Source organism: Scylla paramamosain, chromosome 10 (genome assembly GCF_035594125.1).
Source record: "Scylla paramamosain isolate STU-SP2022 chromosome 10, ASM3559412v1, whole genome shotgun sequence".
NCBI lineage: Eukaryota > Metazoa > Arthropoda > Malacostraca > Decapoda > Portunidae > Scylla > Scylla paramamosain.
The window spans coordinates 7,550,589-7,575,000 of NC_087160.1; the positions used below are offsets into that span (position 1 = coordinate 7,550,589).

Sequence of the window (24,412 nt, forward strand, 5' to 3'; positions counted from 1 at the left end):
TGAAGGCTGATGTAGGTCAGAACGATAGTGAACTTGTTATTAGTATTTAAAGATCATATGGTGCTGGAGTGAATTTGGGGAAGTGGTCAAGGCTGCCATCGTTTCCGCAACCCATCCTCCCATCGGCCCTCAGTTTTCTTACCCCCTCTCTCTCCAGCTTATCTCCCCATCTCTTAATTTCCAAGGTTGTTTGTTTCGTTGGTTTACATAGTGTTAACTGACCAAAGAAATTAAAATGAACAGTGAAGGAAGTGTACGCTCATGAACGGAAAAAAAAAATATATAGCAATAACGGTAATATATATATATATATATATATATATATATATATATATATATATATATATATATATATATATATATATATATATATATATATATATATATATATATATATATATATATATATATATATATATATTATACTAGACTGGCAACAACACAGATTCAGTTGAGTCATGCCACTGTTTCGGTTCGGTGGTTCGGATCCAGGGTTCGTCGCTAGGTTGGTGTGAGCGTCAGTGTTGGCGGCGGATGTCGGTGGTGCGGTGGTAAACTGACATTCTAACTTTTCTCGCGTTGAGTGATATTGGAAACAAAATTTCATGTCGTGTAACTTTAGTTTGTTTGATAAACGTTTGTGTCCAGGGAGAGTGAAGGAGAGGGAATGATGCTGGTAATGATAGTGGAGGAGACGACACTCATAACCTGGGGAAGATGACAGAGATCATGAGCGGCGGCGTGGCTCGTTGTGGTGACATAAATTGGTTGCTGGTTGATAGTGTGGTGGCGATGATGGTGGTGGTATCAGTAGAGGCACCAATACTGGCTGCAGGAATCGCCGAAGAATGTGAGAAATGTGTACGAAAATAAGCGAAACACGTGATGGCAGCACAGTGTAGGATTTCAGGTGGTGGTAGCAGTGACGTCGTAAGAGGCACTGCAGCAACTCGGTGAGGGACAAGGAACCTTCTTTTTCATTTTTATTTTTAGAAGCAATGTAGCTATCAGTTGAGGTGTTCGTGCAGCAATGGCAGCAGGGGCGCCGAGCCACTTCACGCCTGCTGGAAAGGAATAAGAACAAAAGTGCAATTTCAGGAAAGACAGTTTTGCCTCAGTTATGTCACTTGTTACTCCACCACATCCACTCCTGACCCTCCGCTACTCTTCCGTCCATCTCGCCGGGGCAGTCCAGCGGGGCACGACCTCTATGGCTCATCCACTACAGGAAGGAAGCTGCTGTAGCTGTCCAGCCAGGGGACAGGTAAGCACGGGTTGTTCTTTTTATCAGCCATTAAAAACGAAAATAGGCCCCGTGAACTCGTGAAGAACACTCATTGGGATTTATTTATCACTAACAGAGTTACCCGGCTATGGCCAAATAAAATTTGTCTCTTTATCACACTAACCTTAACACCTGATGTCATTGGCAACCGAGACCGCTTCTGCTGGTCGAGACTCACTAATCATACTCATTCCGCCCTGTGGAATGGAGCTCCATGTTGGTGGGGGAGGCTACGCTGATTTTGTGATTTATGCGAAAATGCCAACAGCCTTCCAGGATTTTAATTATCTTCCACTCACATATCTCAGATAGTGATGATGAGAGGAACATCAAAGGTACTGAAGATATGTTGTGTATTGAAGATACATAATAAATAAGTATAGCATATTGTGCATAAGGTTTTCTGTCATGCTCCCGTTTTCTTACACTCACACACACACACACACACACACACACACACACACACACACACACACACATTCTCTCTCTCTCTCTCTCTCTCTCTCTCTCTCTCTCTCTCTCTCTCTCTCACCATTGTCGTGGGAGCTTGCGCGAGAGGTTGGGAGGGGGGAGAGGGGAGGGGTGGTACATACCTGTATATTCGCTTTTAGTTTGGTACCTTCATTTGTTCTCGGTTGCTGTGCCTCCGTGCTCGCACCTTGCTTATCAAGCTCTTTCCACTCTGTCCATCAAAAACTCTCCAAAAAGTTCCCCAACATTCAGCTCCTGAAATGGGTGACCGCTCTGACGTTTCGAACTATAGAGCTATAGGTTTATTTTTGTCTCTCTTTTTTTTTTTTTTTTTTTTTTTTTTGCATTTCCGCCTTCCCATAACTTGAATTCTATCAAGAGGGGGGTTTCAAAACGCTTATCCTTCAATTTTCAACTATTCTTTTGACATATCGTTTGGGACTGGCACCTTAGTGGGATTTTTCCTCCCCCCATTTTTTTCTTTTTTTTTTGGCCAGTGACACACTGACGTAAAAAAGAAAATCATCTTATCTAAAAGAATAATAAAATATAATCCGCGATCAATGGTATATTTAACTTAAATACATAGTGATAATATTGCTCGCTTAAATAAGACGAATGCAATTCTTCATTAAAACTTCTCCCAGCCTCATCAGTTCAGAACAACAGTACAACAACAGTACACACAGCAGTAGATCGTGTCAAGGTATTTCCAGTAAAAATATAGACCAGGTTATAAAAACAGTTTCATGTTTAAAAATTCTTAATATTCATCACTTTGGTGCCATCACATAAATTAGATACAATAATGTAATTTGGTTGACTGGAGGTGTGTATGAAATTGAAGCATCCGGTGCTAATTGGCATCTTGTCGGCTGAGTGCTCGCCGCTGCCATACTGGCAGTAGCAGTGGTGGTGGTGGTGGTGCTGTCGTGGGCGGTAGAAGGTGATGGTTAACTGGTTGTACTGTGTTAGAGGCCAGTGGTGGTGGTGGTACTTTGATGGGTAGCCAGTGGTGGGATCCGGTTGGTCTTTAGAATTTTGCAATACTATAATATCGTCGACTTGCCAGTTAGAGCTATTTTACCATTGAGACAGTTGTGAATCACTTTTATTTATTTATTTTTTTTTAAGTACTTTGATGACCTCACTGTGGTTTAATAACAGCGTCATGCAGCGCTGCTTGGGTTTTTGTATTCCGAACCTGTTCATATAGTGACATTATTGTGCTCATATCAACCCGTCATGCAGTGATAAGCTATCCATGTCTATGTATACCATTTTTAATAACAGTAAATGCTGCTAAAAAAAAAAAAAAAAAAAAAAAAAAAAAAAAAAAAAAAAATTGCTGCTGGCCATTCACTGATTTTTTTTTTTTTTTTCATTAGTCTTATGCGCCACAACAGCTGAATCATAAGGCGCCGATGTGCTTCTGGTTTAAAGTCTCTCTGAAGTGTGTTCGCGTGACGGCTACTTATAACAAATGTATATAACATTTATGGATTTTTTAAATTTCACATTTATTTTGTTTTTATCTTTATTATCTAGATCTGAGTAGAGGACGGGGGAGAAAGGGAGGGAAATGGGAGGCGTGGTTGCGTAATTTCAAGATTGGAGACAGGAAAAAAAAAACTCAACCATCTTCGCACTCTTTTGTATCTCTCTTTAACCTCTTCAACGTTGTAATGTTTTCCTCCAGGATCTTCAGATTATTGAAGAAGTGAAATGGACCAAGAGTACAAGAGTACCATATATTTAGATTGCTGAGGCGGAACATTAGCTAACGTGCGGCTGGCAGCTAGGAGGTAATAAATAACTAAATAAATATATTAACGTAATTATCCTTTCTAAGTGAAGGGAAGAAGGAAAGGAGGAGGAAGAGGGAGGAAGGAAAGAAGATGACTAATGGGATTATTTTTTTGCCCATCTCGTAACCAAAACAATGATAAATGAGGAGATTTTCCCCTTAGTTTCTCAGGTTCCTTAACACCGTCGTTAGCTTAGGATGTGTATGAAGCTGAGTGATGACGGGGTGGTCGCTTCTCATCACTGGTGCATCAGGGAGGGAGGAAGGGAGGATAGGATTACAAAGAAATATGAGTAACAAGAGACATGAGGGTCCTTGCTAGGCCGTCTGATTTCATTACTCTACACTAATTTCTAGTTTTAGAGAAAGGGCATCGTAATGGAAGGCTGCTCCCCATCCACCACAATCCTTCCAACTGAGGCTGGCTATAAAATAAGCGATTACCGTGCAGTATTGAAAACTTTTCAGAATTTTATTATGAAAGTGTGAATGAAGATAATATATCTATACTAGAGGGAAGGAAAATCAACCACGACTGGAAGAATTGGAAAGGGATTCGATTTCCATTTACTATCAGATATGTTAATTTTTCATCACCTCCAGTCGCATTTTACTTTCCCTTCGGACGAAGTGTTATTAATCAGAGGCCAAGAGTGTGAAGGAAGCAATCTAAGTTTAGCAGTTACATTGATTCCAACAGTACTAGACGAAGACTTTGTTTGAGTAACTATCAAGGTTTTTTTTTGTTTTCTTTTGTCTCAACAATGCACCAGTTCACCATATGAGAGGGCAATCTATTTTAAATACTAACTACTCATTAAAAAAAAAAAAGCCTTTTTCCAATTATTGAAGCCACTGTTCCTGGCGCAGTTCGAACGATCAACCGTGAAGGATTCACGTTTATGAGGTCCGTGAATATTTTAAAGACTGATTAGATCTCCTCAGTCTTCGCTTTGTAAGGGAGAATAAGTCATGTTCTCTAAGGCTTTCCTCGTATGGTTTATTTTGTAATCAAAGTATCATTTTAGTAATTCTACGTAATATTATCCCTTGTTTCTTAATATCTTTCTTGTAATAATGTGACCAAAATTAAAATGTTCTACCAGTAAAACCTACTAGTTTATTGGCAGTTTTAATTACTTGTGTACATTGGTTGCTCGATTTCATGTCGTCTGAAATTCTTGCACCATGATTACATTAGTAATCGTAATTAGTAATCGTGTAATTTTGATTCACGTTCTTGTTTGCAATATGTAATATGAAATACTGGTCTACGTTTAAGTTCATTAGCTCTTCAGTTGACCAGCTCACTTAAGTGTTTAGATAATTTGCTATGTACTGTCTGACTATGAATCAGCTTTATTTGCTATTTTTATGTCATAGGCAAACTTCGATATTTTGCAAGTTTGTCATTTATATAAATTATGAAAAGGATGAAACCCCACACTGACCCCTGACTCTGAAGTTCGAGGATTTCTATCTACTATACGTAGTTTATGAACTAACAGTCAGTTTTATATGCAGTGGCACAGGTTACCTGTTATAGCTCATAAGTAGTTTGGTAATAAGTAGTGTGTGAGAGATTTTATCGAATGCCGTTTGGAAATCAAGGTAAATTATGTATACAGTATGTATGGTATACCATACACATCATTGAAGAAATCGATTAGATTTGTAAAGTAAGGGTGTTTGACCCTAAAACTATTTTGTGAATATTGAATGGTCTACCTCTTTTCAAGAAAATCGGCTAATTTATCTCTTTTAATGGACAAAGTTAATTTATCTAAAACAGTTATAAGGATGATTGATCGATATTTCCCTGGCTGTGACATTATATGTTTTGAAGATTGGTGTGGCATTTGCAAGTTTCTATTCGCAAGATACTTTACCAGTAAAGAAGTCTTGTGCAGCGAGGCCGCGGGAATGGGAAGGCATGCAGTTAGCAAGATCAGAAGAGCAACTGGCATGAAACGAACGGCAGAAGATAACAAAATATGCAAATTTGCGGAGATAAGAAAGAGGCTGAAGACAGTCAGTTTGAGGAGAGGAGTTAACAAGACGAAAAGCTTTTGATTCCACCCTGTCTAAAAGAACCAGGCTTTAAAAAAAAAAAAAAAAGACCCGGGTTTTTTAAACCCAATCCAGTTTTTTTTGGGGGGAGAGGGTTAGTTTTTTTATAGGGAGTTTTATTGTTTTTGGGGCTTTTTTTTTGGGGGGTATTTTTTGTTTAATCCGCATATTTATATGTAAATCAGTTTAAATAAAGAATTAAAAATAATCTTTAGTGAAACCTTTTTTTTTTTTTATGTAGGAAGGGCACCGGCCAGGAGCAACAAAAACATAATAAAAAAAAAAAAAGACCCACTGAGGTGCCGGTCCCTGAACAGAGTTGAAAGCGATAGTCAGAAATTACAGGAGAAGTGTCTTAAAACCTTCCTCTTGAAAGAGTTCAAGTCATGAGAAGATAGAAATACAGAAGCAGGCAGAGTTCCAGAGTTTACCAGAGAAAGGGATGAATGATTGGGAATACTGGTTGACTTTTTTATTAGAGAGGTGCACAGAATAGGGATGAAAGAAGAAATTCATGTGCAGCGAGGCCGCGGGAGGAGTGGAGGCATGCAGTCAGCAAGATTAAAAGGGCAGTTGGCATGAAAATAGCAGTAGAGGATAGCAAGAGATGCAACATTGCGGCGATGAGAGCGAAGCTGAAGACAGTCAATTAGAGGAGAGGAGTTGATAGGACGAAAACCTTTTGATTCCACCCTGTCTAAAAGAGCGGTATGAATGGAAGCCTCCCCCCACACCCTTACATGTGAGGCATACTCCATACATGGGCGGATAAGGCCCCTGTACAGAGTTAACAGCTGCGGGGGTGAAAAAAAAAAAAAAAAAAAAAAAACTGGAGGAGACGACTAGAATGGTAGTAGTAGTAGCAGTAAAGATTGTTCCAGAAAATAAGACTACCTCCCCTCTCTTTATACACACACACACACACACACACACACACACACCGTCTCCTAGCCAGTGTTCCCTCCATCAAACTCTCGTCTCCTTCACTCTTTCTTTCACATGCCATCCCTCCTGCCATGTCCTCTCATTCCAGCAAATATCCTTATTCACCCTCTCCAACCGCCCCACCCCCTCCTCATCGTCATCCTCTTCATGCTTTTCCTATTTATCGTTCTCTTATCGGTATTTCCTTTTTCTTCCTTTATTTTATTCTATGTCTCTCTCTCTCTCTCTCTCTCTCTCTCTCTCTCTCTCTCTCTCTCTCTCTCTCTCTCTCTCTCTCTCTCTCTCTCTCTCTCTCTCTCTCTCTCTCTCTCTCTCTCTCTCTCTCTCTCTCTCTCTCTCTCTCTCTCTCTCTCTTCCTTGCCCCTTCTCCCTTCCTTCCCTTCTGAACATTATGCTTCCCTTGCATAGTTTTTTTTTTCTAGGAAACTTTTTAATTTACTTACCGATAAAAATTTTGCCGTCTTTGAAAATGTGCATTACTTAAGTTAGTGAATTACTTATAAGTGTGTGTGTGTGTGTGTGTGTGTGTGTGTGTGTGTGTGTTTGTGTTTGTGTGTGTGTGTGTGTGTGTAGTCAGCAAGCAAGGAAGGCAACAGCAGTGCACCTATAAGTCATTGTAGAAGTGTGTTGGATTTAATCAGCAGCAAGGTGTGTGCATGCATCATTTGTCTGTCTGCCACCTTCCTCGCTGCTTGCCGGGGTATGCTGCTAGCTGTTTCTGCAGAGTCGCAGCAAGCAGAACATCACACACACACACACACACACACACACACACACACACACACACACACACACACACACACACACACACACACACACACACACACACACACACACACACACGCACACACACACACACACTTTCCAAGATACTCTGGATACACGTCAGTTGTGCTTACAATATATTTCGGTAATTGGCGTGAGAGAGCAAGAACGCAGGAACAGAGACGATCAAGCAAGTGTTATTGTATCAGCGCCTTGCCATACGCCTGAGTTTTCCTAATATGCAATCTGTTTTCTGTTTTATTTCAGCATTGTTTCTTTATGCTAGGCTGTTTCAATGTTTTCTTTTTTTATTTCACTTATCTGATATTTCGTAGGTGTTTTCATACATGTGTTGTATTGTTTACTTAATACTGACCTCATTATTTCTTTCAGTTTTAAAGAAATTGTACTGCTTTTTTTATACTTTTCACTCCTTGTATCACATGTATTTTTTTTTGTAACAATTTTTCATCTGTGAAGGATGCCAACAAAGAGGACAAAAACGCTTAGTTAGAATTTAAATGTATCCAAATCAAAGGTTAAGTAAGTTCAAGCGATCCTTTGATACTCTTTTCAAATAGTTTACGTCATAGGAAGGCGGTTAAACAGAATCCCAGGGATTACCAGTAAAAGGGAAGAAAGAATTAATATGCTTGTAAACTCACAAATTAGAGTGATAGACAGTACAGGGAGGTAACTAAAATTATTTTCACGGGGCCACAGGAAGGCTGCGGGAGGTGAAGACAAGCAGTTCGTGCTTCAGCTAACGGATGAAAATAGGAAGAGATGCAAGAATGTACCGAGATGTGAAAGAGAAACCATCGGTTAAAGGTAAGGAGTTGATGAGACGAAAAGCTTTAGACTACACAGTGCCTCGTGAGAGCAAAGTCAACAACCCGCGATTGGTGTCAGTTGAAAAGTAGACGTTTTGTCAGTCTTTTTTTTTTTTTTTTTCAACATAGACAGTACTTTGTATTCAGCTACCAGGGTTGACATTTCAGCTGAATTTTTTGATGAAAAGTTGTCACAGCACCTAATATGCTGAGAACCTGAAGCATGTTAACAACTTTAAAAATCCTGATAAACTTTGGTAAGGAAGTGATTGAGGCTAAAGATGAAAGATGCAAGCAACCTACCAATGTAATAATGTCTTTTGATATCTCTCTCTCTCTCTCTCTCTCTCTCTCTCTCTCTCTCTCTCTCTCTCTCTCTCTCTCTCTCTCTCTCTCGTTATGTTTCTTTTTATCCATGAATTCTTTTCCTCTTCCTTGACCTCTCCTTTCCTCACGTCATTTTCTTTCTTTCTTCCTCCATTTATAGTTAACCATCCTCCTCCTCCTCCTCCTCCTCCTCCTCCTCCTCCTATTATTATTTCTCTTCTTTTGCTCCCCCTCCTCCTCCTCCTCCTCCTCCTCTGGCACGCAAATGATTTCATTTTACTACAGGAAATTTGTCGTGCCTACCGTACATCGTCTCAGGCCATCTCCCGACAGGGCGTTAACATCTGCGTGCTCTGGTCACAGTGAAGTGCTGGACTGAACTAATTACTATGGTGACATCTTAACATAATATCGAATAAGCAGAATTGCGCTTTTTTTCAGTATTTTGACGAGGATTTTGAATTCTACTTTAAGAATTTTGTCACAATGATACCTTAACTTTAGAAATTCATTGCTTGTAATCGCCCCGTTCTTCCACAGCTCCGCATGTACCAAATAAATTTCAGTTGGTCCAGCAAACGCAAAGTCAGCCATCCCATTTGGTTGTGTAAAGACAGGATATGCCTATTGGTTCAAATACATTAGTATATATCTAATAAGCCCTTGAAAATATCCATATTAACTAGATTTGTGAAAAATCAGGAACATTTTTTGAGAATCTTGAGATAATTTGGTTAATAAAGGAGGGTTTAGTTTTTGTATAATTTTGTATTATACAATTACATTCACAAATCCTGTTAAGGACTGGTATAATGCACTATGTTTTCATATATTCAGAACAAAGGACTAATTTTGCTATTGATTTTTACTCGGCATTCTAAATATCCCGATGTGCAGCCCTCATTACACATGATTCTTGACTATTAGCCCTTCAAATGAAACGGTTGCACATCCTTGTTCTAGGTAAACCTACAGAAGTCGAGGCGGCGTCTTACTTAGCGGGAGATCGCATAATGCCTGATCTTGACAATTGGCTCGAGCACTGGTTCAATAACCAGAAACAGGGAGTGGTTTTTAATAGCGCTTCGTCTAGGTGGAGCACCTCAGCATTCGCTAATCGGTCATGTTTTTTTTTTTTTTCATACGTACATTAGTGAAATCGACGATAGTCTGCTTGCAAACTATCAAAATTTGCTAATGACAAAAAAAAAAAAAAACTTCCAGTGAAGTAACTACAGAAGTACAGCATAAGACCGAAAAGCCTTACTTGCAAACATAGATTGACGAACTCATTGAGCCGCTTAAGGGCAAATTAATTTTTATGTCGATGAATGCAAAATACTTCGTATTGGAAGCAATAATCGTTGCGGTCAGTATTGATTATATGAGAAAACTTTCTACGGGGAAAGAAATGTATATCTGATCCCCAGTATCAAGCAATCTAAAACCAATATTGCTCATAGATCAATGAAACTGCTAACAATAGTAAATGAAACTGGTAACAAAGGTATTATGTACAGTTTTGGTCCACATATTGCAAAACTGACACTGAACTGAAGAAACACAGCATAGAATAATGAAATGATGCCAGTCAGAAACATTCCCCTTCGAGAAACGTTTATCAAACAAAAAATTTGTCTTTTGAAGGGAAGGATGCGAGGTTATCCAATATACTATGTTTAAAAGAGTTTAATGATTCAGTGATGTTAACAATGACAAATGTTCGACAACTCAGTTAACAGATATAACAAGAAAACATGGCAGCTTGAAAATAATTTGTAGGAAAAATTTCTTCAAATGAATCCAAACACTTCTGAGAACCCTATTCTCTGATGACGTCGCTGGCTCAAAAGTTATATTAAAAAGAAAAGGAAACAAATTGGACATGTATCTGGACACTAATCAACTGGGGCACTACTTTTGTCGTGGCAAATTGCAATTAAACTTATTCAGGTTTGCCAATGACATGTTTTCCCAAGGTTATTGCTGGTTGTGTAATACCGGATGTCGGTAGTGGTTATCAGTATCTCTTTCTTCACATTGCATATTATTTCTTCTTTTCTTGCTAGCCTTGGTTTGAGGAAGCGAAGTAAGAGACGGAAGGGAATGAAGATGTAGACAGGAGGGAGTGAAAGGAAGAGAGAGGAGACTCAAGATAAGGGATGGAGGGAGGGAAGGCGGGGAGATGTGGAGGTTCGTCTCGGTCGAAGTGAACACTAAATCTGGCGTAATGTGCGTCATGTCTCATCCAGGCATTACCGTAACAGCGAAACAGTCCGGGGCTCGGGGAGGTAGCGGGCGGGGTGGAAGGAAGCGATGCAGCTGTACCCTACCAGAGAGAGAGAGAGAGAGAGAGAGAGAGAGAGAGAGAGAGAGAGATTCGGGAAATGGAGGTTGGAAAGAGAGAGGAGAAATCACTGCCCGCACTCTCGTAATGAATTTAACTTCGAATCCCTTGACCTTCCTCTCAAGCTTTATCTCGGAGTGCTGATTCCCTCTCTCATGGCGGCAAGCTTGGCAGTGCGTAGTGGTGGTTAGGGCAGTAGGGTTAAGGGTTGCTCCTCAAGAGGGTGCTATCTATGCTGCACACGCCCTTTCGTTCCAGCTTTAATGAGACGGAGTCGTTAAGAAAACTTTTTAAACATTGCCAAAGAGACAATAATCCGGGCTAGGCTAAAAGTTGAAGCATTGATGTTTGAAAGTAATTTACGCGCAGGCTGAAATGAATGTAATACATCTGGTAACTATTAGCTTGAAGCAGGGTGTAATATTCTGACACATCTCACAGTGGCCTTCGTGTGTCCAAATCCCTGTGTTGAATGTGAAACATGAGTAAAGTGTGAAGACTTTGCTAAATATGGAAAACGCTCCACAGGTTTTTACCCTTATCGCTGTTGCCTGCCCGTCTATTCCAAGTTTTTTTTTTTATCTAATCTCTGTAACACTGCCATTACAAGGGGGTACCATTTTTTATTTATTTTTTTCTTATCTTTTTGTATTTCTTGTTCCTGATAATTCACGGACCGAAAAGGGTGACTATTGTGATATTTTTTATAGACACACAAGATTGAAGTTGAGATAAAATTATGATGTAAACAAATTAAAGGTGTAGTCATTTTTTTTTTTTTTTTATGTAGGAAGGACACCGGCCAAGGGCAACAAAAAGCTAATAAAAGAAAAAAAATGCCCACTGAGATGCCGGTACCCGAATAGGGTCCGAAGCAGTGGTCAGAAATTGAAGCACAAGTGTCTTGAAACCTCCCTCTTGAAGGAGTTCAAGTCATAGGCAGTTGGGAATACAGAAGCAGGCAGGGAGTTCTAGAGTTTACCAGAGAAAGGGATGAATGATTGAGAATACTCGTTAACTCTTGCATTAGAGGGGTGAACAGAATACGGGTGAGAGAAAGAAGAAAGTTTTTTATCATATTAAATTATAGAGTTGAGACCAACGAATAATAATGAAACAACGTAAATTAACATCAAATGTAAGCAAATATAAGAGCGGGTTCATTTTTGAGAGAGGTGAGCGCAACAGTGATATTCTTTTATATCCAGAAATGGATGATATAGTTCCAGTGATTACTTTGCATATAACCGGGCAATATTCAGTAACAACCGGACAGTGGTAAAAAGTCCCTCTCACATCATCCAAACAAAGCACCAAACACTTGGTTGCCCTTCAAGCTTTTATTCTCTACATTTATTTATTCATTTTTTTTCCAGGACTATCAGCCTTCATAGGCACCGTCTTCCAAAGAAACAAAATGCTGAGGCCGTGAACCAGGAAGGACAAGCTCTAGGGAATTTTTTTTTTTTTTTTCGCGAAATTTTATTCTAAATAAATTTCTTAAGAATTGAGTCGGAAGATTAGTTTTCATGCATAAAGAATACACAAAGAGAAACATATGAACCATAACGAACTTCTATAAATAAACTATATTTCTTGAGACGAAAGGTAGTGAGCAGCATTTGGGCAAATTTTCATTTGATCAAATATACTGGAAGGGATCAGTTAAATTGAGGTATTTTGGCACACGTAGTATTAGGCATACACAGGAGTAAATAACATGACCTGGAATCAAAATATTGTTGTCACAAGACTCGCAGCAGCTTCCTATTGTACTGTACTAACGTTCGCACCAACACTACACCCGCCAGTACTGCATTGCGCGTGCAGCTCGCACTTCATCCAGCTTGCTGCACCTGCCAGTGCAAATCAACAAGCCTTCCATTGGTACGCGAAGTCGGCAGTAGTTGGATGTGCCTGCTGATAGACCGTGTGTGGTCTTCAACACGGGACACCAGTGTGTTGTGCAGTGTTGCTTTAGAATACTAACACTGGTATCAAATATTTTTGTATTCTTCATTTACTTTGTTTAATGCATTTAAAGTGATAAATTTCAGTTAGACTACCGATTTCCTCGAGGAGGAGGGAAGGCTCGTCTTTCTTACTACGGGATGATGGTGATGGTGGTGATAGAAGTGGCGACGATGATGCGTCAATGTCCATCAAAATACTCATAAAACAGTTATTGTTCACTGCTTTAATAAGGAACATGTTGGCCGAGAATAGGTGAGGTACTAGAGTTAGGGTGAGACGGGCTATGTGGCGGGTGTAGGTGGGAGAAGCGTGCGGGCTGCAAAGTGAAGGCGTGGAGGAGGGAGGAAGGAGAGAACAAGTATAATGGAAGAGGGAAAGGGACGAGGCATGAGTGAAACACACACACACACACACACACACACACACACACACACACACTGCTGTAGGAAGAAATACTACATAACGCGGCGATTCGATGTCTACCGTCGCATCCCTCTGCCAATGAATGTAAATTGGTGAATGTGTCTGTGTGTGTCTGGTTCATATGAAGTGTATTGGGAATAAAGTGAGGTGAGAGGAGGAGGAGGAGGAGGAGGAGGGGGAGGAGGAGGAAGAGGAGTTTTTTGTGTGTAAGTGGAAGTTGCTGTGGCGTATTTAACTTACAATTTTCTTACTACGAATTTGTCAACGCTATTTTCACAGGAGTGGGATTAGGGCTTCGGTGAGTCCATAATTTAGCGTCTCTCTCTCTCTCTCTCTCTCTCTCTCTCTCTCTCTCTCTCTCTCTCACTGCGGAAACAAAGAATATACAAAATTATTTTCCTTTTCCTGCAGTGGAATATATTTACCGCCTGTGCTCTGTGTGATTAATGGTCTTCAGGCGCACTCACACTCACGTCTCTAATTAATCTTATGTAGCACACCAGGTCTCGGCAACCAATATCTTCCTTTCCTCCTCACCCAGAGGGAATGTGGTGGCTCTACTACTACTACTACTATTACTACTACTAGTAGTAGTAGTAGTAGTAGTAGTAGTAGTACTTGTTGTTGTAATAAGAGTAGTTGTAGTAGTAGTAGTAGCAGTAGTAGTAGTAGTAGTAGTAGTAGTAGTAGTAGTAGTAGTAGTAGTAGTAGTAGTTGTTGTTGTTGTAACAACAACAGAAGCAGTAATAGTAGTAGTAGTAGTAGTAGTAGTAGTTGTTGTTGTTGTTGTAACAACAACAGAAGCAGTAATAGTAGTAGTAGTAGTAGTAGTAGTAGTAGTGGTGGTGGTAGTGCTGGTGGTGGTGGTGGTTGTAATGAATTTGTCAGTCTATCTACGCACTTATTATGTTTTTAATTTTCAGATGATTCTGGCGATGCTGCCTTGCCTCTGACGCCATCACGTAAATGATGAAATAGCTCCCCACCGTGCTGTATACTAAACACACACACACACACACACACACGAAATCGACCCAAATAATGGCGTGTGCGTTTCTTTATTATTTTTATGTATGATATCGATCAACAACTTAAAAATAATGGTTATAAACTAATTCCCAAAATACTGAGTGGTAAAGCACTTCCGTTAGCTAAGAAAATTTCAGCCAAGTCCGACTATTTCGACAAGAATAACGTTCACAATGTGTAGCTCTATCAACAGCACAGTTCCACAACAATGCTGTGTGACATGTAGCATGTTGCGCCGTGGCAAATATTATCAGATCCTCTAAACTATTTCATAATGCTGTGAATCTCTCTGGTATTTCCCGTTCATGTGTGTGGCTTTGTGTGTGAACGCGGTCCCGGATACACACATGTTCTTTCGGGTGGAGGTAGACACGAGCCCTCCTCCAAGCTCGGTCATCCCCGTTTTCACTTTAGTCGTGTTCAGATGCATGGATTATGTATTGTGAAGACGGGCTAGCTTATTTTTCTTTGCTCTCCCCTAATGAATAGCATCACCGAGCCTCGCGTTGCCATCATTGCAAACAGAGCACCGTGGTGAAGAGGAGTATATCGTAGCATTAGAAACACAGTCAGTTCCTCTGGTATCTAAACAACGCTGTTGAATGAATACTCGTATCTCTTAGGGCAACGTCTCCAGGGACAATACCAAAGAGAATGTTAATTGATCACTATATTTTTAATTGATGTTTTTTTTATTTTTAATTTATAATTGGCCTTTAATATTTGTATTGAAACATAAATTGCTTACCGACAGATACAAATGAATCACTGCATACCCATATACGTACTGAACGTACTATATACACATGCATACACACACATACATACATACATACATACATACATACTAATACATTCATGCTTACTTACACAAATATATACAGACAGATACACATACTCATACCTCAAAAAGGCAATTCTCCCAGTCAATTATTCCTTTTTCGATGACAATCAACCCTCGCACTCTTCTACATTAAATATTTCTGGTCTGTTTCATTCAAAATTAGAACTGCAAATTTCATCTCTTCTCATGCCAAAACTTGGAAAGCGGGTGTCCTGTATCGTCTCCCAAACTGCTGAAGCATGCAATAAAAAGGGGTGCGAAAGAGATAAATAGATGTGTTATTAAACATTGTCTTGCCATATGTACTTAAACCTGATGTATAATCACTACTAATTTAGAAACATAAATTTCTTATATAATTCAAGTAAGATTTCGGAGTTAATTTTATGATAACAATCAAAACGTTTGTTTCATTACAACACTTAGTTGTCGTATCAATGGTACGTGCGTGATAAGAGAAAGAAGAGATCATGTAAACGGTCTTACTGATGTTTAAGGTTAGCTATTTACGTTTCATCCAGTCGACTAGTTTAAATAATATTTTATTTTATTTATTTATTTATTTTTTGTTACAGTGTTTCTTCGTGTAATATCATTTATGAATAGAAGTATAAAATGGAATTAGATGAAGTATTGAGTATAGAGGTGCACCACACTTAATTGCTTTACATAAAGATGTTTATATATATATATATATATATATATATATATATATATATATATATATATATATATATATATATATATATATATGAGGGACACTGGCCAAGGGCGACAAAAATCCAATAAAAAAAAAAAAAAAAGCCTACTTAGATGCCAGTCCCAGAAAATGATCCAAAGCGGTAGTCAGAAATTGAAGGATAAGTGTCTTGAAACCTCCCTCTCGAAGGAATTCAAGTCATAGGAAGGTGGAAATACAGAAGCAGGCAGGGAGTTCCAGAGTTTACCAGAGAAAGGGATGAATGACTGAGAATACTCTTACTAACTCTTACATTAGAGAGATGGACAGAATAGGGGTGAGAGAAAGAAGTCTTGTGCAGCGAGGCCGCGGGAGGAGGGGAGCCATGCAGTTAGCAAGATCAGAAGAGCAGTTAGCATGAAAATAGCGGTAGAAGACAGCTAGAGATGCAACATTGCAGCGATGAAAGAGAGGCTGAAGACAGTCAGTTAGAGGAGAGGAGTTGATGAGACGAAAAGCTTTTGATTCCACACCTGTCTAGAACAGCGGTATGAGTGGAACCGCCCCCCCCCCCCCCGCCCAAGGACATGTGAAGCATACTCCATACATGGAGTATGGAGTATGCTTGTATAGAGTTAGCAGTTGGGAATGGGGGTGAGAAAAACTGTCGGAGACGTCTTCATAGAAGGTGTTTTAGCTAGAGATAATATGTGAGGTTTCTAGTTCATATTATAAGTAAAGGATAGACCGAGGATGTTCAGTGTTGAAGAGAGGGGCAGTTGAGTGTCAGTGAAGAAGAGAGAATAGTTGTCTGGAAGGTTGTGTCGAGTTGATAGATGGAGGAATTGAGTTTTTTAGGTACAGTAAAATCCCTCTTATCCGGCATCAACGGGACCGCCGACATGCCGGATACTTGAATAGAAGTGAAATTATGTTCACAATCACCACCCTACACTCACGCATCTTACCATAACAAAGATCAGCTGATCTTAATCAGCAGCTGATCTGATCAGCTGCTTAAGTGTAAGCACAACACGCTTCCTCTTTTCTACAACTTTTGGCATGATGAAGGCGTCAAGCGATAAACAGTGCACACGCGGGACTGAGTCACTGAGTAAACACAGTGCAGTGGACCGCGGGTGGCGCGAAGCAGTGCGCTCTGGTGGCGAGGGGACAAAGTATGCCTCGCGCGGGAATTTTAATCGATTTTATGAGTACACATTGATTTATTATTTTATTGTGCCGGATACTTGAAGCTGCCGGATACTCGAATGCCGGATGAGAGGGATTTTACTGTATTAAGTAATACCTAGTTTGCTCTGCCCCAATCAGAAATTTTAGAAAGATCAGAAGTCAAGCGTTTTGTTGCTTCCCTGCGTGAAATGTTTACTTCCTGAAGGGTTGGAGGTCTATGAAAAGACGTGGAAAAGTGCAGGGTGGTGTCATCAGCGTAGGAGTGGATAGAGCAAGAAGTTTGGTTTAAAAGATAATTGATAAATAATAGGAAGAGAGTGGGTGACAGGACAGAACACTGAGGAACACCAATGTTAATAGATTTAGAAGAAGAGCAGTGACTGTCTACCACAGCACCAATAGAACGGTCAGAAAGGAAACTTGAGATGAAGTTACAGAGAGAAGGATAGAAGCCGTAGGAGGGTAGTTTGGAAATTAAAGGTTTGTGCCCGACTCTATCAAAAGCTTTTGATATATCCAAGGCAACAGCAAAATTTTCAACAAAATCTCTAAAAGAGGATGACCAAGACTTAGTAAGGAAAGCCAGATGACTAATAGAGCGTCCTTGACGGAATCCATACTGGCGATCAGATAGAAGGTTGTGAAGTGATAGATGTTTAAGAATCTTCCTGTTGATGACAGATTTAAAAGTTTTAGATAGGCAGGAAATTAAAGCAATAGGACGGTAGTTTGAGGGATTAGAATGGTCACCCTTTTTAGAAACAGGTTGAATGTAGGTAAACTTCCAGCAAGAAGGAAAGGTAGACGTTGACAGACAGAGCTGAAAGAGTTTGACTAGGCAAAGCGCAAGCACGGAGGCACAGTTTCGGAGAACAATAGGAGGGATCCCATCAGATCGATAAGCTTTACAAGGATTTAGGCCAGCGTGGTCATGGAAAACATTATTGCGAAGAATTTTAATAGGTAGCATGAGGTAGTCAGAGGGTGGAGGAGAGTGAGAAACAAGACCTAAATCGTCCAAGGTAGAGTTTTTAGCAAAGTTTTGAGCGAAGAGTTCAGCTTTAGAGATAAATGTGATAGCAGTGGTGCCATCTGGTTGATATAAAGGAGGGAAAGAAGTTGCAAAGTTATTGCAGATATTTTTGGCTAGATGCCAGAAGTCACGGGGAGAGTTAGATCTTGAAAGATTTTGACATTCTGTTAATATTTTGTATTATTATTATAGAAAATATATTTATAACTTTTAGGCTGTTTACAAAATCAATAATTTCATAAAAACTGGAATTTTCTAAGGGAATGTTTTGGGGATTGTATTAAATGTTTTGGATGAATCTTAAAGTGCAGTAATATGATACGTTTTCCTATCTAAGGTTCTAGGGTAGATATTTTTGACAACCTTTTGCAATAATTCATTTGATAATCTTTTACAAAATCTAAATTGTCAATTCGATTAAGTTATCTATCGTTCTATGAAACACAATTTTTTTTTTTTTTTTTTATTAAATGCTGCTAAAATTTAACACACATCTTTCTCACATTTTTATGTAAAATGGAATGACTTCTTGTTTGTAGCTCTGAGGAAAGTCCCATTTACTGTATTAATTATGTGCACTAAGTATGATCATATTTCATGAGGATGTAATTTACCTATTTACTTCTTGATGTTATCATGGCCGGGAAAAATTTGGTTTGTATAAAATTTTAATGCCTATTCTGGTTCAGTATATCTTATTGACTGAAGGTTAATTGAATAATGCATAAGGTGTGGCAGATCTTTTATGAATGAAGTGAAAGATCGTTTCATATTCTGTGCGAGTCTGCTGGGTACATTGCGGGGAAGATAAGGAGTGTGACAGGGAGAATGTCGGGAGAAATGAAAGGATATAGATGAGATTTAAGATGGAAATTCAGAGGAGACAGAAGGGATGAGGTGAGATAGGGATGGTTGGGACGGAAAGAGAAGGGAAGAGGGATTGGTGCGGGATGCGATTCGTCATAGGAGACATAAGGGTCCTTCCATCGCACTGCCGCCCTCAGTAATCCTGTATCACATTCAACTTCGGTGGAAGGTTCCTGCTGGCCGGGCGTGGAGGTGTCTGTGTAATCCATTATACAGCGAGGCGCCGTTGCTGCAAGGGTACTGGGAAGTAATGGCTTGCTTAACTTGACGCAATTGCAGTCTGCCACCAACATCAACTGCTATTGTTCTGCATCTCTTAAGGGCTTGCAGGAAGAGGAGGAGGTGGAGGTAAAGGTGGAGAAGGAGGTGGAGGAGGTGGAGGAAGAGAAGGATGAGGAGGAATACACAGGACTATGACGATCAAACAGCAACACCCCAAGTAGATCTGACGATAATGTCTGGGTATACTATATGCTGCCACTATAGATCCTGTAGGCTAGATGCAAAAGGACAGTAAGATCAAATAAAAGAACATTATGGAGTACGGATAAGGAGCAGGAAGGAGGAAGAGTAGGAAGACAAAGGAAGAACAAATAATGGCAGGCATGTAGGTCCCTACGGTGATCTTTATGGGGTCTACAGTATCTATTATACAACATAAGGAAAAGATCGGTAACGATGAAGCCTGTTCCCACCCATCGCTCTCTACTATGGCTGGCAGGAAAAGAAATTTCATGCATCATGGAAAAACTGAGTGAAAATTTTTTAGGAAAAAGATAAGGCCTACCGCTATTGCTACTGGTATGCGCTGCTAGACTACAAAGCCTTTTCATAAATACCGAACCGAACGAATTTTAATTCCAGTTTGCTATAACAAGTGATAATACCTGAGTTGTGAACTGGAGTTCCAAAATTCCTTTGACATGAATCTTTTGCCAATTATCTTCAGGGTGTTTTGCCTTCTTGTTATATTTGATTGACCATCTGTAAATTAGGCAATACTTTAAACACTTCAATTAGATCCCCTCGCATCCTTCTTTTTTAAATAATGAATAACTTTAATTCATTAAGACTTTTTTTGTAGAGAGCATTTTTAATCATATATATACTTTAATCATATACTCTACGCTGTACTCTAACTTTTCATTATAAGTACATTTTTTTTCATAATATGGAAACCAAGTCGTATGCTTTTCTCTCTCTCTCTCTCTCTCTCTCTCTCTCTCTCTCTCTCTCTCTCTCTCTCTCTCTCTCTCTCTCTCTCTCTCTCTCTCTCTCTTTTTAAGGTACTTTTGATAAAAAAATAAATAAATAAAAATAAAAATGTCAGCGGTTTTAACGATATTTGAACAATGTTTCCTGTGTTTTAGATCGCCTGATATTAGGATTCCAAAGATTTTCCTTACTGCAGAAGGCTGTTTGTCATTCACGGAATACTGAACGTGATGATTATTGCTTTTGATGTGAAACAAAGTGCAAATATCAATATAAAATTTTAATCGTCACTTGTTGACCTAAGGAGTTAGTCGACCTAATTTTAACTGGAAAGTATCTTTGTCCTTTGTTGTACGTGATTTCGTTGCTGGATTGTTTCGTCTCGACATATTGACATGTTGCAAATGAGATCATCGATGCCATTAACATATATCAAAAAGAGAAAAGGGGAAGCACCGAACGCTTGGGTTCACCACTTTTTACATTAATCAGTTTAGAATTACCGTTTCCAAAGAGACAGTCATCACCCGGCGATTCAGTATGTACCCTTATGTCACTTATGGGGCACTTTATTTAGGTTGCCTTTTAGGAATCGAGATATATGGCATTTGCTGATTTGTCTTTATCGAACTCTCCAAAATTGTCATGAAAGAAGTCAAGCATGAGTGCACTTAGAAAGTGGACGCGAACGCTCAACTGCAAAAACCATGTTGCGATTTTTTTATTTATTTATTTATTTATTTTTTTTTTTTTTACCTTTATAAGTACCTAATAACGTCTCAAATGATGATTTCCATTAATTTACAAGCATTTCAGTCTGTTAGAACTTAAACACCTGTTGAATAATATGATTAGTGGGATCGATAGCAGTTTACTTATCCGGTGCTACATATCATTCAGAATTCTGGGCGAAAATTTTGTCAGGTCCAGCAGTTTTATTTACTATAAGCTTTTAATTTCAACTCAGCTGCGCGCAGAATGTCACCTAGAAATGTTTGGCTTCTAGATTCGAGAAGTCAGAATGATGTACCCATTTCACCAGTAAAGAGATAAAAAAAAAATACAAAGAATGATTGCCATTTTGCTTTCAATCATCTTTATAATTACTTTCTGCCTTGGCAAGTGATTTAATATCAAATTTGGAAGAGGTGAAGACAATTTGGAGAAGAAGGAATATGGTGGTTTGAGTCTGAAATAACCTTGCGGGCACCTGTTGGTGTACGTGTATGTGAGACAACGGTGTTCCCGCACTTCCCACTAATGGAGGTAGGGAGCCTGGACCTTCTGTCTTCCTCTTCCGCGGCACGGCTGATTACTGCCTGATCACTGTGACAAATTATTATCTTCTAACACACACACACACACACACACACACTCTCTCTCTCTCTCTCTCTCTCTCTCTCTCTCTCTCTCTCTCTCTCTCTCTCTCTCTCTCTCTCTCTCTCTCTCTCACAGTTAACCAGAGTTGCTTAAACACACACCTTATAGTTTGCCTTGTTTGCTGAATTAGTTTGTGTTCATGAAACTGCGAGTAAAGAGCAAGTTGTAATAATCAGGAATATTGGAGACTGGGTGGCGGTGTTCAGGCTGAGTGTGGGGCTTCGGTCACGGCAGGGAGACCGCGATGGGGACGGCAGAGCGTAGCAGGGTGAGGGAAGCATGGCAGGGCGTGGTGGATCGACAAGGTATAGTGGTAGAGCATATTAGTTTGGTTCCACTCAGGCTGAAAACAGAAGCTTTGATGTGTGAAAAGCTTAGTATTTCCAGCATTGCACCAGAACACTGACCATGCAGATAGTACGTAACACCTAGAATGTAAAGTCCGTAACCGACATGGGACGTGAGGCATTGTGGTAGTAAGCAGGGATGACTGAGAAATACTGAGGTCTTCTTATATTGATTACTCTAGAAAATTATCACATTAAGATAGATATACTGATGTGAGATGGATGCTTGTTTATCTTACCATGAGATACACACAGATAGACGGTCATTCATCCGCGCGCGCGCGCGCGCACACACACACACACACACACACACACACACACACACACACACACACACACACACACACACACACACACACACACACTCTTTTCCCAAGATACAGAATGTAGTTTGAAAAAAGGAATACAAACATACAAGTACACATACGGCATAGCAACAAACGAGGCTTAGGCGATAAAGGTAGTGCGAGGCTGTGATGGAAGAAAACTAAAGAGTAGAAAGGAAAAAGTTGTGAGGTGAACTGAGTGTTCGGGGTGGGGGCGTGACTGTTGTACGTATTATATCCTCCTCCTCCTCCTCCTCCTCTGATCCACTCCTTGAATATCTTTTCTTCTTTCCCTTCAGTGACACAACATTTTTTTATGCCAGACAGACAAAATAGTCTTGACCACAAGCCGCTCTCTTGCTTTCTCTTGCTCCGCTTCCTTCCTCTCGCCTCTCCGTCTCGGCCTGCCCTTCGGTCAGCCTCCTGCCTTCATTACCCAGAGCGGTGGTCAAAGGCACCTCAGGATGTCACTTTTTCTGACCGCTAGTGATGGAGTACTGACGGGATGAAGAATGAGTAGAGTGAAAGATTGAACGGAAGGGAGAGAGGGAGGGAAGAGCCAAAGCAGCTGTGAATGAGGCACGGAGGAGGAAGGCTGAAAAAGAACTGAAACTTGAAGGTGGCTGAGTCTCTATCTGGGAAGGAAGGTGTCAGACAGGGCTTGGTTTGGCTTGCCTTTGGATTTAATGGTATTCATGAACAGTAAACCCAGGGACCAACTCTCATCCCGGCGCTGGGCAGTGTATGCAACAATATGAATCAGGCCTCACACACACACACACACACAAACACACACACACACACACACACACACACACACACACACACACACACACACACACACACACACACACACACACACACACACGTTGCGTCCGCCGTGAGATGGGGTTGAAGTTTAGGTGATGCATCCTCATCCAGACTCTGTTGTGCTAACCATGATGAACGGCCATTCATAACTCAACCACGGCATGGGCTTCTTCACCACCACCTCTTCTTCCTCCTCCTCCTCCTCCTCCTCCTCCTCCTCATCCTCCTCCTCCTCCTCCTCCTCTTCTTCTTCCTTCTTCTCCTCATCCTCCTTTTCTCTCTTTACTAATCTGTGACTGTGAAGAAACGAAAGTTTATGAGGGACGCTGCGGTGGTGGTAGTGGTGGTGGTGGAATGCACGTCACACTGTCTCCACTTACCGTCATTCTTCACACTCAGTCATCTGAATTACAAAGTAGAGTGTGTTGATTTTTGTCTGACTGTGTTGCTGCGGTACGTACACGGGAGTAATTATTGTTCTTGTTATGACTGACTGTTTTGTGATGATGAATCTTTTCATTAATTTTTCATTGTTTTAATATTATTACTTTTTTTTTTATTAAATTGGGAAACAGTTGATGATTGCTGATGACAAGTGTGGGCGGCGAGGCGAAGGCAGTGGTAACGTGTTTCATTGGTTTAAAGGTTAAAGGTTGACGGTTCGTTAATACTCGTAAATGACGAGGCAGAGAGAAGAGAAAGTGCCGGACATTATAACTACACCTCACATGTATGATGGGTAGCCCTGGGCCCCCTCTTCACCCACGTGAGACTTGAGTCATCCTAGGTTATGGCAGTAACGTCTGACAACATTGAAAAGACCATGTTGAAACACAAATCTAAATTCATAGTGTTTCACAGCACAACATGTAGAACCAGAGCACAACAGGAACAGGGAAAAGACTGGTTTCTTTACTATATAATGCTAAAATAAGACGGTACCCATTTCACCATTGCTTGATGCCATTTGTCAGTGTTAGAATCTCGCGTCTACATTTTCGTATCCAAAAGGCTTTAATACTTTCAGATGTGTGAGCGTCTCATGGCTTGGTAACCTTTTCTTACAGTAACAATCTTGAAGATTAGCAGGGAGAAAATTATTTCAGGGCGCCTTAAGTGGTAGTGACTCGGTGCTCGAGGCGATCGGCGGTTTAGTTGTGGTGGTGACTCGCTGCTTAGTGCGCCTGTGGTGAGTCACGGTAGTGTTCAATGGCATGGTGTGGCTGGTGGTGAGTCATGGTGGTGCCTCGTGGCTTGGTGCGGCTGGTGATCGTGGTGGTGAGTCGCGGGCTTACCTGAGATAAATCTCTAGGGAAATCATGCATAATACTGGCTATTCAACATGACTCTCTCTCTCTCTCTCTCTCTCCTCTCTCTCTCTCTCTCTCTCTCTCTCTCTCTCTCTCTCTCTCTCTCTCTCTCTCTCTCTCTTTCTCTCTCT

General features: G+C 40.3%; 1 long non-coding RNA gene across 4 annotated transcripts in view; it reads left to right on the forward strand.

The window, feature by feature from the left end:
- The first annotated feature begins 527 nt into the window (after nucleotides 1-527).
- LOC135103980 (uncharacterized) overlaps nucleotides 528-24,412 on the forward strand; it is a 45,787-nt gene continuing 21,902 nt past the window's right edge. Inside the window, exons 1-3 of one of the 4 annotated variants that reach the window (XR_010270259.1) lie at nucleotides 528-551; nucleotides 994-1,264; nucleotides 8,067-8,174. This is a non-coding gene — a long non-coding RNA (uncharacterized LOC135103980). The other 3 variants (XR_010270258.1, XR_010270257.1, XR_010270256.1) reach the window with 3 other exon arrangements.